At 38.6% G+C, this 13,499-nt stretch overlaps 1 long non-coding RNA gene across 1 annotated transcript in view; it reads right to left on the bottom strand.

Moving 5' to 3' along the window:
- The window catches only part of LOC105488627 (uncharacterized), a 195,858-nt gene extending 185,761 nt beyond the window's left edge, over window positions 1-10,097 (bottom strand). Inside the window, exons 1-2 of the long non-coding RNA XR_011620872.1 lie at window positions 9,808-10,097; window positions 8,553-8,619 (exon numbers count right to left, since the gene is read on the bottom strand). This is a non-coding gene — a long non-coding RNA (uncharacterized lncRNA). The remainder of the gene's footprint in view (window positions 1-8,552; window positions 8,620-9,807) is intronic.
- Between the last annotated feature and the right edge of the window lie 3,402 nt (window positions 10,098-13,499).

The following is a 13,499-nucleotide window of genomic DNA, read 5'->3' as shown; positions in this document are numbered from 1 at the left end:
ACACCATATGTTCTCACCTATAACTGGAAGCTAAATAATGTGTACACATGGATGTAGAGTGTGGGATAATAAACACTCAGAAAAGGTGCTGACAAGAAATTACTTAATGGGTACAACATACATTATTCTGGCGATGGATACAGTAAAGGCCAAGACTTTACCACTCTTCAATATATCCACATAACAAAATTGCATGTGTACCACTTAAATTTATGCAAATAAGAAGAAAAGAATGAGTTTCTGAAATGGCTAAATGTATGTCATTAATAGTCATTCATACTTCTATGTGAACAACAATTTGAGAATAAGCTTTTCTGTGGGCTTAGGAAAGACCACATGTGGCTCCTGAGACCTGAGAAGGGTGGAGAGAAGAGCAGATATCTGGAATAAGACAATAAGAAAGTGCAGGAACTCTAGGAACACTGAAGGAAAATTCAACCATTTCACAAACCTGTCTTGGAACCACTTTTATAAGGATTCAAGGGATATCTGAGAAGGAAACTAGAAAAACTGCTTTTCATTTGTTCCTTGATGATGAAAGTTTCCTAAGGCTAACTTACAATAAAGACTGGATTTCACAATATCAAGAGAGTAAAGGTATTTTAATTGTAAGTAATCCCTTTAGCACAGAACAAAAGTTGAAAATAAGTAAATGGATATCCTTTAAAAAGATCAGAAAAGAAGAGAACGAGAAAGACTCACATTATTATTATCATTGTCACCATCATCAATTCAGCTCAATAACCACTGAAATCAGGTGTTTCAATAAATCTGATCACAAAATACAAGATTGTAAGTAAGAACTATGCAAAGAACTATATTGGTGTAAATGATACAAACCATTGAACACGCTAAAAAGAACTATACTGCAAAATAGGTGAAGAATCAACTGCGTATGAAAAGTAGATCAAAATAATGAGATTTACAGAAGTAGAGAATAAACAGAAAACCACAATTATCTCCAAATGATAGATTTCTAAAATACATTAAAGATACATTATGCATAATATAAAGGTAATTTCAATAAACTTATGCTGAAGGAAGATGCTGTTTATTCTAATAACTGTACTGAACCAGAAAGTAATGCATCATCCTCCTGCTGTCACTCTCATTTAAGAAATTCAAATTCATTTCTCCCAAAAGAGATAGAAGTAAGGAAGAGAAAAAGAAGTGAGAATTATAACCCTCCCAGATCAAAGAAAATAAATTTCAAGCAATAAATATGAGTAGGAACAAAATGTCAGCTCTTGAAATTATATATCTCATTCTTAGGACAATAAATGTAATCTTTCCATGTATTAAAGAAACTTTTTAAAAAATAAACTTGAGAAAGGCTAGACAAATAATCTTATCAGTTACTAGTATTGTAAAACAAATCTCCAAGAACTTAATATCATAAAGCTTTAAGAGTGTTATTATTTCTCATGATTTCTATCTGTGGGGAATGCATAAATAGCTTGGCTGGGCAGATGTGTCTCAGGGTCTCTCATGAAGTGACAGATTGTAGGTGAAGATGTGGATGGGGGAGAGTAGAGATGGCCAACCATCCCTCTCTTCATATAGTCTCATAGCTTGCCCATGTGACCTTTTTACATTAGGACAGTTTACACTTCCTCACAGCATAGTGGCCTCAAGGCAGTAGTATTAGTCCCATTGCAGCTCAGGACTCCAGCCTACATGTTTCAGTGATCAAGCTGAGTCTCCTATTATGACCTAGCCTTGGAAATCATCCAACATCACTTTTGCCAAACTTTGTTAGTACAACAGCCCCAGATACCTTCTTTGTTTCATGAGTATGGGATATAAATCTTATCTTTCAAATGGAGTATAAAAGATGTATTGTAAAAATATCACATGAGATGGGAGATTTGGCTATGACAGTCTTTGGAAATTGTAATCTGACACAAATACGTTACAAGTATATTTTTTACTAGAATATAGCAAAAATAAAGACAATAATGTGGCAATAAAAATAAGAAAATATCTCATTTAATTCCATCATTACCCTTTTAATTTATAGTTTCAAAAATTGGGGAGGTGGCCAAGATGGTCAACTAGATGCAGCTAGTGTGTGTGGCTCTCATGGAGAGGAACAGAACGCGCAAGTAAATATAGCACCTTCAACTGAAACATCCAGGTGCTCAGATTTGGTAATAATCAAGGAAACAACTCAACCCACAGAGAATGGAGAAAAGTAAGGCAGGATGACAGTTTACCCAGGAGCAACATGGAGCCAGGGAAACCATCCCCCACTCAGGGAAGTGATGAGTCATTGTGTGACCCTGGGAATCCATGCTTCTCCTACAGATCTTTGCAACACTCAGGTCAGGAGACCCCTTCGTGAGCCCAATTCACCAGGGCCTTCAGTCTGACACACAGAGCTATGTGGAGTTTCGGCAGAGCAGCTGCTCAGGCGCACACACAGACCTGGGAGCCTGAGATACTAGGGCTTTCCAGGTTTCCCAGCAAAAGCAGCTGCAACTCGGGCAAAGTGGGAGGTTCCACCCCTGTACATACCCCTAGGAAATGGGCTGAATCCAGGCGGCCAAGCAGCAACAGTCTGTAGGCCCCACTTCCACAGCACCTCACAGTATAAGGCCTACTGGCTTGGAGCCCCAGTCAGCAACCAGTAGCAAAATTTCACCTCCCTGAAGCAGAGCTCCCAGGGGGAAGGGCAGGCTGCTATCTTTGCTGCTTGGGCCACTTAGTCATTCCAGCCTTGGAACTTTAAAGAGTCCAAGCCAACCAGGAACAGAAGGGATCCCCCAGCACAGCTGCTCTGCAAAAATGTGGCCAGACTCTTTTTTAAAGAAGATCCCTAATCTCATTCCTCCTCACTGGGTGGGACCTCCCAACCAGGCCCTCCAGCAAACCTCACCAGACTTCTCCAGCCAACAGAGTTTTGAAAGCCTCCTGGGATGGAGCTCCCAGAGGGAAGGGCAGGCTGGCATTTTTGCTGTTTGGGCCACTTAGCTGTGCCAACCTTCAGGCTTTGAGGAGCCCTGACCAGGGGTGGAAGTGGTACCCCAGCACAACACAGCTGCCCTGTAAAAATGTGCCTAGACCACTTTTTTTTTTTTTTTTTTTTTTTTTTTTTTGAGATGGAGTCTGGCTCTGTTGCCCAGGCTGGAGTGCAGTGGCCGGATTTCAGCTCACTGTAAGCTCTGCCTCCCAGGTTCACGCCATTCTCCTGCCCCAGCCTCCCGAGTAGCTGGGACTACAGGCACCCGCCACCTCACCTGGCTAGTTTTTTTTTTTGTATTTTTTTAGTAGAGATGGGGTTTCACCGTGTTAGCCAGGATGGTCTCGATCTCCTGACCTCGTGATCCACCCGTCTTGGCCTCCCAAAGTGCTGGGATTACAGGCTTGAGCCACCGTGCCCGGCCCCAGACTACTTTTTTAAGCAGGTACCCAACCCTCTCCTTCATCACCAGATGGAGCCTCCCAGCCAGGGTCTCCAGCTACCTTTGCTGGTGTTCCCCAGCTGACAGAGGTTTCAAACTTCCCTGGGACTGAGCTCCCAGCAGGAGGGGTGGGCCAATATCTTTGCTGTTTGGGTGACTTAGCCATTCCAGCCTTCATGCTTTAGAGTGTCAAGGTGACTGGGGAGAGATGCAGACTCCCAGCACAGCACAGCTGCTCTAGAAAAATATGGTCAGACTATTTTTTAAGTGTTTCCCCAACCTTATTTCTCCTCACTGGGTGAGACCTCCCAACCATGGTCTCCAGCCACCTCCTACAGATGCATTCAGGCCAGCAACAGGTCTGCATCTCCCTGGGATGAAGCTCACAGGGGGAGGGGTGGGCTGCCATCTTTGTTGCATCACAGCCTTCTGGTGATACCTCTAGGTACTGGGAAAATGGAGGCAAATATGGCTTGGAGTAGACCCCCCAGCATATCACAGCAGCCCCACAAAAACATGGCCAAACTGTTAAGTGGATGCCCATTCACATATCTACTCACCAGGCAGTTCTCCAAGCCTGGGCCTCTAGTCACCCCCTGCCAGGGCTATTGAGCCAACTCAGCAATTCCCTGGACAGAGCCTCCCAGGGCAACTGAAAGCTTCTCTGCCACTGCCTCTGCAGTGGAACTGTCCTTGCTATGCTCAGACTAATGAAGGCACAAAGACCCTAAGTGCCTTATCCACACCTTCAACAAGCTGTAGTCATCCTAAGGAGAGGAGGCCAGTCCATCTTCCACAGGTTGCACACATCCCCCACTGCTCATCACCAGACAGGGAACCCCAGTCTTGGGCCCACAACACAGATCCTTCTTCCTGGGCTGATTGCACTGAGCAATTGCTAACCCACATCTCTCTGAGGTGGAGCCACCAGGAGATAAGCAAAGTGGTGGAACAGCAAGCCAGATGATATGGAACCCAGAGGATTTGGTTCAGGAGTATGTGTAGCAGAGCATTGCCAGAGACGACTATTCTTCTAGGCTCAAGTTGCTCCCATAAAAGACTTTAGCCCTAGGGGAACCATCAGACCTGCCCTCTCCATGGTAGTCTTCCATGTCAAACCAGGCTGGTCTGACCTAAGTACCCCTTGGTCTGCTGGCTTCTCCCAGAACCCCAGCCTGGCCATGCCTGCTTACAGAGCAGTCTCAGATGCCCTTGGGACCCTCATCATAGCTTCTGCACTGGCAGACAATGCCTGAATTGTGGAAAGCCGCAGCAAGGCAGTCCCTAAGGCCACACACCAGCCTGCATGTACCCTCCCCATACTGCAACTTCCCCTGAGCTGAAATGAAAAAAAATTTAAAGGCAACTGGAGAGAAAGGTCAGGTCACCTACAAACGAAAGCCAATCATACTAACAGTGGACCTCTTGGCAGAAACCCTACAACCCGGAAGAGATTGGAAGCTAATATGCGGCATTCTTAAAGAAAATAAATTCCAACCAAGGATTTTATATCTTGCCAAATAAAGCTTTATAAGTGAAAGAGAAATAAGATAATTTTTAGACAAGAAAATGCTGAGGTGATTTATTACCACTAGACCTGCCTTACAAGAGCTCCTGAAGAAAGCACTAAATATGGAAAGGAAAAATTGTTAACGGTCACTACAAAAACACACTGAGGCACACAGACCAGTGACACTATAAAGCAACCACATAAACAAGTCTGCAAAACAACCAGCTAACATCATGATGACAGGATGAAATCCACACATGGCAACACTAACCTTGAATTTAAATGGGCTAAATGCCCCAATTAAAAGGCACAGAGTGGCAAACTGGATGAAGAACCGAGACCCGTGGATCTGCTGTCTTCAAGAGACCCATCTCACATGTAATCACACACGTAGTCTTGGAGGAAAATCTACCAAGCAAATGCAAAACAGAAAAAAAGCAGGGGTTGTAATTCTAGCTTCTGACAAAACAGACTTTAAACCAACAGAGATCAAAAAAGACAAAGAAGGGCATTATATAATGGTAAAGCATTCAATTCAACAAGATCTCACTCTCCTAAATGTATATGAACCCAACACAGCACAACCAGATTTATAAAAGAAGTTCTTAAAGATTTTCAAAGAGTCCTAGACTCCCACACAATAATAGTGGTAGATTTTAATACACCACTGACAATATTAGATTATTGAAACAGAAAATTAACAAAGATATTCAGGACCTGAACTCAACACTGGATCAAATTGACCTGATAGACATCTACAGAACTTTTCACCCAAAAACAACAGAACATACATTCTTTGCATAGCCACATGATCTATATTCTAAAATCAATCACATACTTGGACATAAAACACTCCACAGTAAATGCAAAAGAACTGAAATTATAAAAACAGTCTCTCAGACCACAGGGCAACCAAATTTGAAAACAAGACTAAGAAATTCACTGAAAACCATATAATTACATAGAAATTGAATGGCCTACTCCTGAATTACTTTTAGGTAAATAAGGAAATTAAGGCAGAAATCAAGAAGTTCTTTGAAACTACTGATAACAAGGATACTCCATACCAGAATCTCTGGGACACAGCTAAGCCAGTGTTAAGAGGGATATTTATAACATAAATGCTCACATTAGGAAGATAGAAAGATCTCAAGTTAAAAACCTAACAATACAACTGAAAGAACTAGAGAACCAAGAGCAAACAAATTGCAAAGCTAACAGAAGACAAGATATAACCAAAATCATAGTTGAACTGATGGAGACTGAGACATGAAAATATTCAAAAGATTAACAAATCCAGTACCCATTTTTTTGAAAAAATTAATAAAATAGATACACCATTAGCTAGACTAATAAAGAAGAAAAGAGAGAAAATGCAAATAAACACAATCAGAAATGACAAAGGACATATTACCATTACTCCACAGAAATACAACCAACCATTGGAGAATATTATGAGCACCTCTATGCACATAAACTAGAGAATCTAGAAGAAATGAATAAATTTCTGGACACATACACCCTCCCGAGGCTGAATCAGGAAGAAATTGAATTCCTGAACAGAACAATAAAGAGCTCTGAAATTGAGGCAGTTAATAAATAGCCTACCAACCAAAACCAAAAAACAAACAAACAAAAAAACAAACCCAGAACCAGATGGATCCACAGCTGAGTTCTACCAGATGTATGAAGAAAAGCTGGTACCACACCTACTGAAACTATTCCAAAAAATTGAGGATTGTGGAGGAGGGACTCTTCCCTAACTCATTCTATGAGGCCAGTATCATCCTGATACCAAAGCCTGGCAGGGACAAACACACAGAAAAGAAAACTTCAGACCAGCATCTCTGATGAACATGTACATTGATGCAAAAGTCCTCAATAAAATACTGGCAAACCGAATCCAGCAGCACATCAAAAAGCTTATCCACTGCAATCAAGTAGGCTTTATTCCTGGGATGCAAGGTTGATTCAACATATGCAAATCAATAAATGAGATCATCACATAAACAGAACTAAAGACAAAAACCATATGATTATCTCAATAGATGCAGAAAAGGCTTTCTATAAAATTTAGCATACATTTATGTTAAAAAAACTCTCAACGAACTAGTATTGAAGGAACATACCTCAAAATAGTAAGAGCCATATAAGACAAATCCACAACTAGCATCATATTGAATGGGCAAAAGCTGGAAGCATTCACCTTCAAAACAGGCACAAGACAAGGATGCCCCCGCTCACCACACCTATTCATCATATTACTGGAAGTCCTGGCAAGAGCAATCAGGAAGAGAAAGAAATAAAGGGCATTCAAATAGGAAGAGAGGAAGTCAAACAGTCTCTGTTTGCAGACAACATGATCTTATATCTAGAAAACCCCATTGTCTCAGCCCAAAAGCTTCTTAAACTTCAGCAAAATCTCAGGATACAAAATCACTGTGCAAAAATAACTAGCATTTCTTATATACCAACAACAGTCAAGCCAAGAACAAAACAGGAACAAACTCTTATTAACAATTGCCACAAAAAGAATAAAATACCTAGGAATACAGCTAATGAGGGAGATGAAAGAACTCTACAACTAAAACTACAATTTCTCAAAGTAATTAGACATGACACAAACAAATGGAAAAACATTCTATGCTCATGGATACAAAGAATCAATATTATGAAAATTGCCATACTGCCCAAAGCAATTTAAGAGATTCAGTGCTATTCCTAATACACTACTACTGACATTCTTCACAGAACTAGAGAAAACTATTTTAAAATTCATATGAAACCAAAAAAGAGCCTGAATAGCCAAGGCAATCCTAAGCAAAAAGAGCAAAGCTGGAGGCATCATGCTGCCCAACTTCAAACTATACTACAGGGATACAGTAACCAAACAGCATGGTACTAGTACAAAAACAGACACATAGATCAATGGAACAGAAAAGAGACCTCAGAAATAAGGCCACACACCTATCACCTGATCTTTGGCAAACCTGACAAAAACAAGCAATCAGGAAAGGGTTCCCTATTTAATAAATGGTGCTGGGATAACTGGCTAGCCATATACACAAGATTGAAACTGGACCCCTTCCTTTTACCATATACAAAATTAACTCAAGATGGGTTAAAGACTTAAATGTAAAACCCAAAACTATAAAAATCCTGGAAGACAACCTATGCAATACCAATCAGGACACAGGCACAGGCAAAGATTTCATGATAAAGACACCAAAAACAATGTCAATGAAAGCAAAAATTGACAAACTGGATCTAATTAAACTAAAGAGCTTCTGCACAGCAAAATAAACTATCAACAGAGTAAACAGACAACCTACAGAATGGGAGAGAATTTTTGCAAACTATGCATCTGACAAAGGTCTAAGGATCAGTATCTTCTTACATTTACAAAAATAAAAAACAAAATAATCCCATAAAAAATGTGGGCAAAGGACATGAACAGACACTTCTCAAAGACAGACATACACGTGGCCAACAAGTACATGAATAAAAGCTCAATATCACTGATCATTAGAGAATAGAACCATCATAAGATACCATCTCACACTTGTCAGAATGGCTATTATTAAAATATCAAAAAATAACAGATGCTGGTGAGGTTGTGGAGAAAAAGGAACACTTACATAGTGTTGGTGGGAGTCTAAATTACTTCAACCATTGTGGAAGACCGTGTGGTGATTCCTCAAAGACCTAAAGACAGAAATACCATTTGACTCGGCAATTCTATTCCTGTGTATATACCCAAAGGAATAAAAATCATTCTGTTATAGACACATGCACCTGTATGTTCACTGAAGCACTATTCACAACAGCAAAGATATGGAATCAACTTAAATTCCCATCAATAATAGACTGGATAAAGAAAATGTAGTGCATATACACCATGAAATACTATGCAGCCATAACAAAAAGCGAGATCATGTTCTTTGCAGGGACATGGATGAAGCTGGAGGCCATGATCCTTAGTAAGCCAACACAGGAACAGAAAACCAAACACCACATGTCCTCATTTATAAGTGGGAGCTAAATGATGAGAACACACGGACACATAAAGGGGAACAACACACACTGGATCCTTTCGGAGGGTCAGGGGTAAGAGGAGGGAGAGGATCAGGAAAAACAACTAATGGGCACTAGGCTTAATACCTGCGTGATTAAATAATCTATACAGCAAACCCCCACGACACAAGTTTACCTGCGTTACAAACCTGCACATGTACCCCTCAACTTCAAATAAAAGTTAAATAAAATGGTTTCAGGAATTAGAGAAAAAGAGAATTTTCCAAATCAATTTTATGAAGCCTTTGTTGTTCTGATATTGAAACATGACAAAAATTTATTAACAAAAACTGATGCCAAAATGATAAATAACTATTAACAAGTATACACACACACAAAAAAAAAAAAAAAAAAAAAAAACACACAAATTGAGCTTCAGAGTCTACTTGGCATGCTCAAGATCATATTGCAAATACCATAGCCAGCAAACAAACATCTATCTATTTCCAATTTTAATTGCCTTCCATTATAGTAATCACTTTATTAAAGCCAGTGCATCACTAAGTTCTTATTTATTATAAAGGTCTGTTTCTCAATAACACTTTTGAATAAGAGCTCAGCATTAGACCCACAAAAAAACATGGTGAAAAAAATGTTCAGATTAGTCCTACCAAGGTTTAGTAGGCCTGCAAAGATAAGACAATAAAACTTGTGACTTGTTTATCAATACTGCTACCCAAAGATAGTATTCAACCTTACTCATATCATCCCATTCCTTATCAGTTGTTACAATTTTATTTTTACTTTATTTTATTTTATCTAAATGTCAGTTTTCTCACTCAACAGAAAAGAAAGTCTCAAATTTAAGGAAGAAAATACCGTCAGGTTTGGATTCCTTTAAATACCTTCCCCTCCACGTCAAGTTTATCTTGAAACATTCGTATCTCATTTCATTCTGTCCCCACTTGTGTCCAAAGTTAATCTCTTCCACCTATACTTTGAGTTCCATCCCTTCCTGTCTGCTTTGAGAAATTTCGCTCTTAATTATGTTCACTTACTTTTACCTTATACCTCCCTTCTCTACTGGACATTTCCCTTCCTTTTACAAACAAATTTGAACTCCTTATCTTAGAAAAAACATAACCCTTCCCTAGTCTTTTCCCTGTCATTTAAACTGCTTCCTTCCCCTGTTTCCTCTAAGTCTAAAGTGCTTAGCAGAACGGTTTTTACTGGATGCATTCACTTTATTTTCTCCTACTCACTCCATGACTCATTTTGGTCTGATTTTAGCCTCGCGCTTCCTTCAAGTTCTTCTTTCAAATAACCCAGCTCTTTAGCACAACTCTCTGACTAGGGGCATGGTAGTTATATACCCATCCCTTTGTAGGAGATAGCCATCTCATAGCACTTTTTCAAGAGTCAGTGTGTGTCATGAAAAAATATATATATATATATATTTTTTGATGAGTGTTTCCAGCTCCTCCTTAAAAATAGTAAGTCACATGGCTCCAGTAAAATGCCACCAGCTGGGAGATTCAGGACAGAAATGTTTTCACTTCTCTCTCAAGCCTGGATGGCTTTCTGAGTACACATTCTACTAATAATTAATCTCCAGTTGCTTCTCCTGGTTAAGTGTTTATCTCTTAAAGTCCAACATGCTAAGCTCAGCCAAAGAGCTAGAGATAGTAGGAAAAAAATTATAACAGTTTATTTTATCATAAATATTCCCACAAACAATTTTGGCAACTATCTCACTGTCCTCAGGCTACCATCACAAAATACCATAGACTGAGTGGCTTAAACAACAGAAATTTATTTCTTACAGTTCTGGAGGCTGGAAGTCCAAGATCAAAGTACTAGCTTGATTCAGTTCTCAAGAGGATACTCCTCCTGACTTTCAGACGGCCATCTTCTCACTGTGTCTTCAAATGGCCTTTCCTCTGTTAGTACATGCAGAGAAAGAGGAGAGAAATCTAGAGTCTTCTTATAAAGTCACTAGTCCTGTCACAAAGGCCCTATCAGCAAGACCTAATCTAACCCTAATTACTTCTCAAAGACCCCATCTCTAAATACCATCACTTTTGGAATTAGGGTTTCAATGTATGAATTTGAGGGGGTGGGGGGACACAAACATTCAGTCCATATCAGCCACCCTACGGTTGGTTCCAAAGTCGTCAAAACTAACAACGGATTTTGGGATCCTACTTTAATTGAGAATTATAAGCTTCCTCATGTGTTCTGAGTGTGACAGGAGTCCTAGGTGGAGATTTCTTGTTACCAGGTTAATGTTAGGCCTCTCCCAGTCTTGATAATACACAAATGCATATCTGAAATCCTCGCAGTCTTGGGTCCTGATGAATCTTTGTTAGCTGTGGGTATTCTTGTAGACTTCAGATTAAGATCTGATGCAAGAATAGCAGCTGAAGAGGTAGATGCCAGATAAAAATAATAGATTGAACATACACATATCCAATTTTGCTCATTCCTAAAACTACATAAAAATATTTTTTAGAAGACATACACTAAAATATGTGGAATAGAGAAGAAATTAACAACATTTTTGGCAGTTGGTGCCAAAGGAGGAATAAACTAGATTTTCTTATTAGCTTATCCAGATGTAGGACAGAGGGGAAGGGCAGGGATGGAACTTGAAAGCTATCTGCAGTCAAATATCAATAATAGAATCAGACTCTTTACTAAAATCTAGTATACTGAATTTTGAAATGGCAAGAATTATACCTAGGAGAGAAAAATCTTATTTTTGGAGACTGTAAATGCTAATGAAGAATTTGTTTGGGGCTATTATCATCTTGAGATTCTGACTATAAACTTACATGATAAATGAGGCAACTTAGAAACATTCAATTATCTCAATTCCTACACTAAACAAAGATGGTTTTAAATGCAGACTCTTGAATGACTATTATAATTTGCTTTGTACAGCAGCTAATGCCGCCTTAGTGTTAAAAGAGTTGAATAATAACTAAATAAGATGAACATTTTTACCACTATTTCAGTTCCAAATCAACTGAATTCCCAAAAAGTTGGGAGATTAAGTAAATGTAAACTGAGTTTCATTTGTATAAAACCAATCTGGATAAATCAGGAAATGTACTTTGTAGCTTGCTGTGAAGATGTCTTTACGTTTGACAGTTCTCAGACAACAATTGTAAGAGAATGTTATACTTTGAATACTAATTTGACAATGTTTTGAATTACTGCTCGTTTTTGCATAATATTTATTTATACCTGAAAATATACCTTTGTCTCATAATTATAAGACGGTGAGCTAAACGTTCTGTTTTCAAGAGTACCAAACAGTGGCCAATACACTTCCTTATGAGAAAAAAAGGAATCACACAGATATCCTTAAAACAACACCTTCTAAGTATTAAAAGTTGAGTCAAGTAAATACATATACATCTTTACTAGTGTCCTTTTAGGGACATTTTTTAATCTTTAAAAAATGTTTTAAATTTAAATATTATGGCTATAATACCAATTGATAGCTGTCTGAAGTCCTACGATATAGAAACTTTTGATATGAAAATTGACAATGCTACAAAAGAGTGTACCTAGATCCAGCTAATGGTATGGTCTGTATTTAGCAATATTTCCTAAAGAAGGATTAGATCAGGCATATGTGTGCTGTATCTGCAAAAATCTGGAGAAGTTTGGTATTACCCCACCCCCAAAATCTGTGTGTTAGGTTAAAAACCACTTGTGCAGATGATTCGGTTGATTCATCATTCCCATTGTCATTACACAGATGTCTCAACGGTGAGTTAACACTTTAAGGTGCTGTCTACTTGGGGTTACCAGATTTTCTGTGCTGTCTTGAAATAATCATTCAGTCCAGTCCCATGTGGCTAATACAGCAGCATAACAGCACACCCGTACACTGACAATACAAACTAAGATGCCACAAGTGCCAGCCTTAACAAGTCTTCGAATTAACATTGCTTTTAATAAATAAACAGAAAATTCTCATCACTTTAATACTTTGGTTAGACAATTCTATAAAAATGCAGATCTCATTAACTTTCCATTATACTCTTAGTAAATGGTACATTGAAGAGAAAATTCTTTTCTGTATATGTTTCACCAACTAATGTACTTGGTGCTGATTTTTGTGATTGCTATTTATTTAACTATTTCTTACTAAGGATGCCACGGATAATTTTTTTTTCTTTATTCTCCATTTTTTAGCAATGTAGTGGGATACAGAGCCATTTTGCTTTCTGACTTCACACACAATGCAGGTGTTTTAGAATGCAGATTGAAACTAATCACTGGGAAAAAAGTGAAGAGATAAGATGCTAAATATGTGAATGTGTGACTGTTCATGGAGACTGTATTACAAAATTGAATGCAATAAAGTAATTACTGGTTTGTCTGATAATTTTGCAACAATGATTAATGATGAACTAAAATTAGAAGTAAATGATTATAATAGCTTCCTTCAGTAAAAACCACACTTAATTTTTTTCTTACATGTACTTAGTAAAGAAATTGTGGAAAACACAAAATATAAAGAGAAAATCAAGGTGATATAATTCCATCATCTAGAA

This window comes from Macaca nemestrina, chromosome 3 (assembly GCF_043159975.1).
Source record: "Macaca nemestrina isolate mMacNem1 chromosome 3, mMacNem.hap1, whole genome shotgun sequence".
Taxonomy (NCBI): domain Eukaryota; kingdom Metazoa; phylum Chordata; class Mammalia; order Primates; family Cercopithecidae; genus Macaca; species Macaca nemestrina.
The sequence above is the reverse complement of the archived record's forward strand: the minus strand, read 5'-3'. Positions and strand labels throughout refer to the sequence as shown.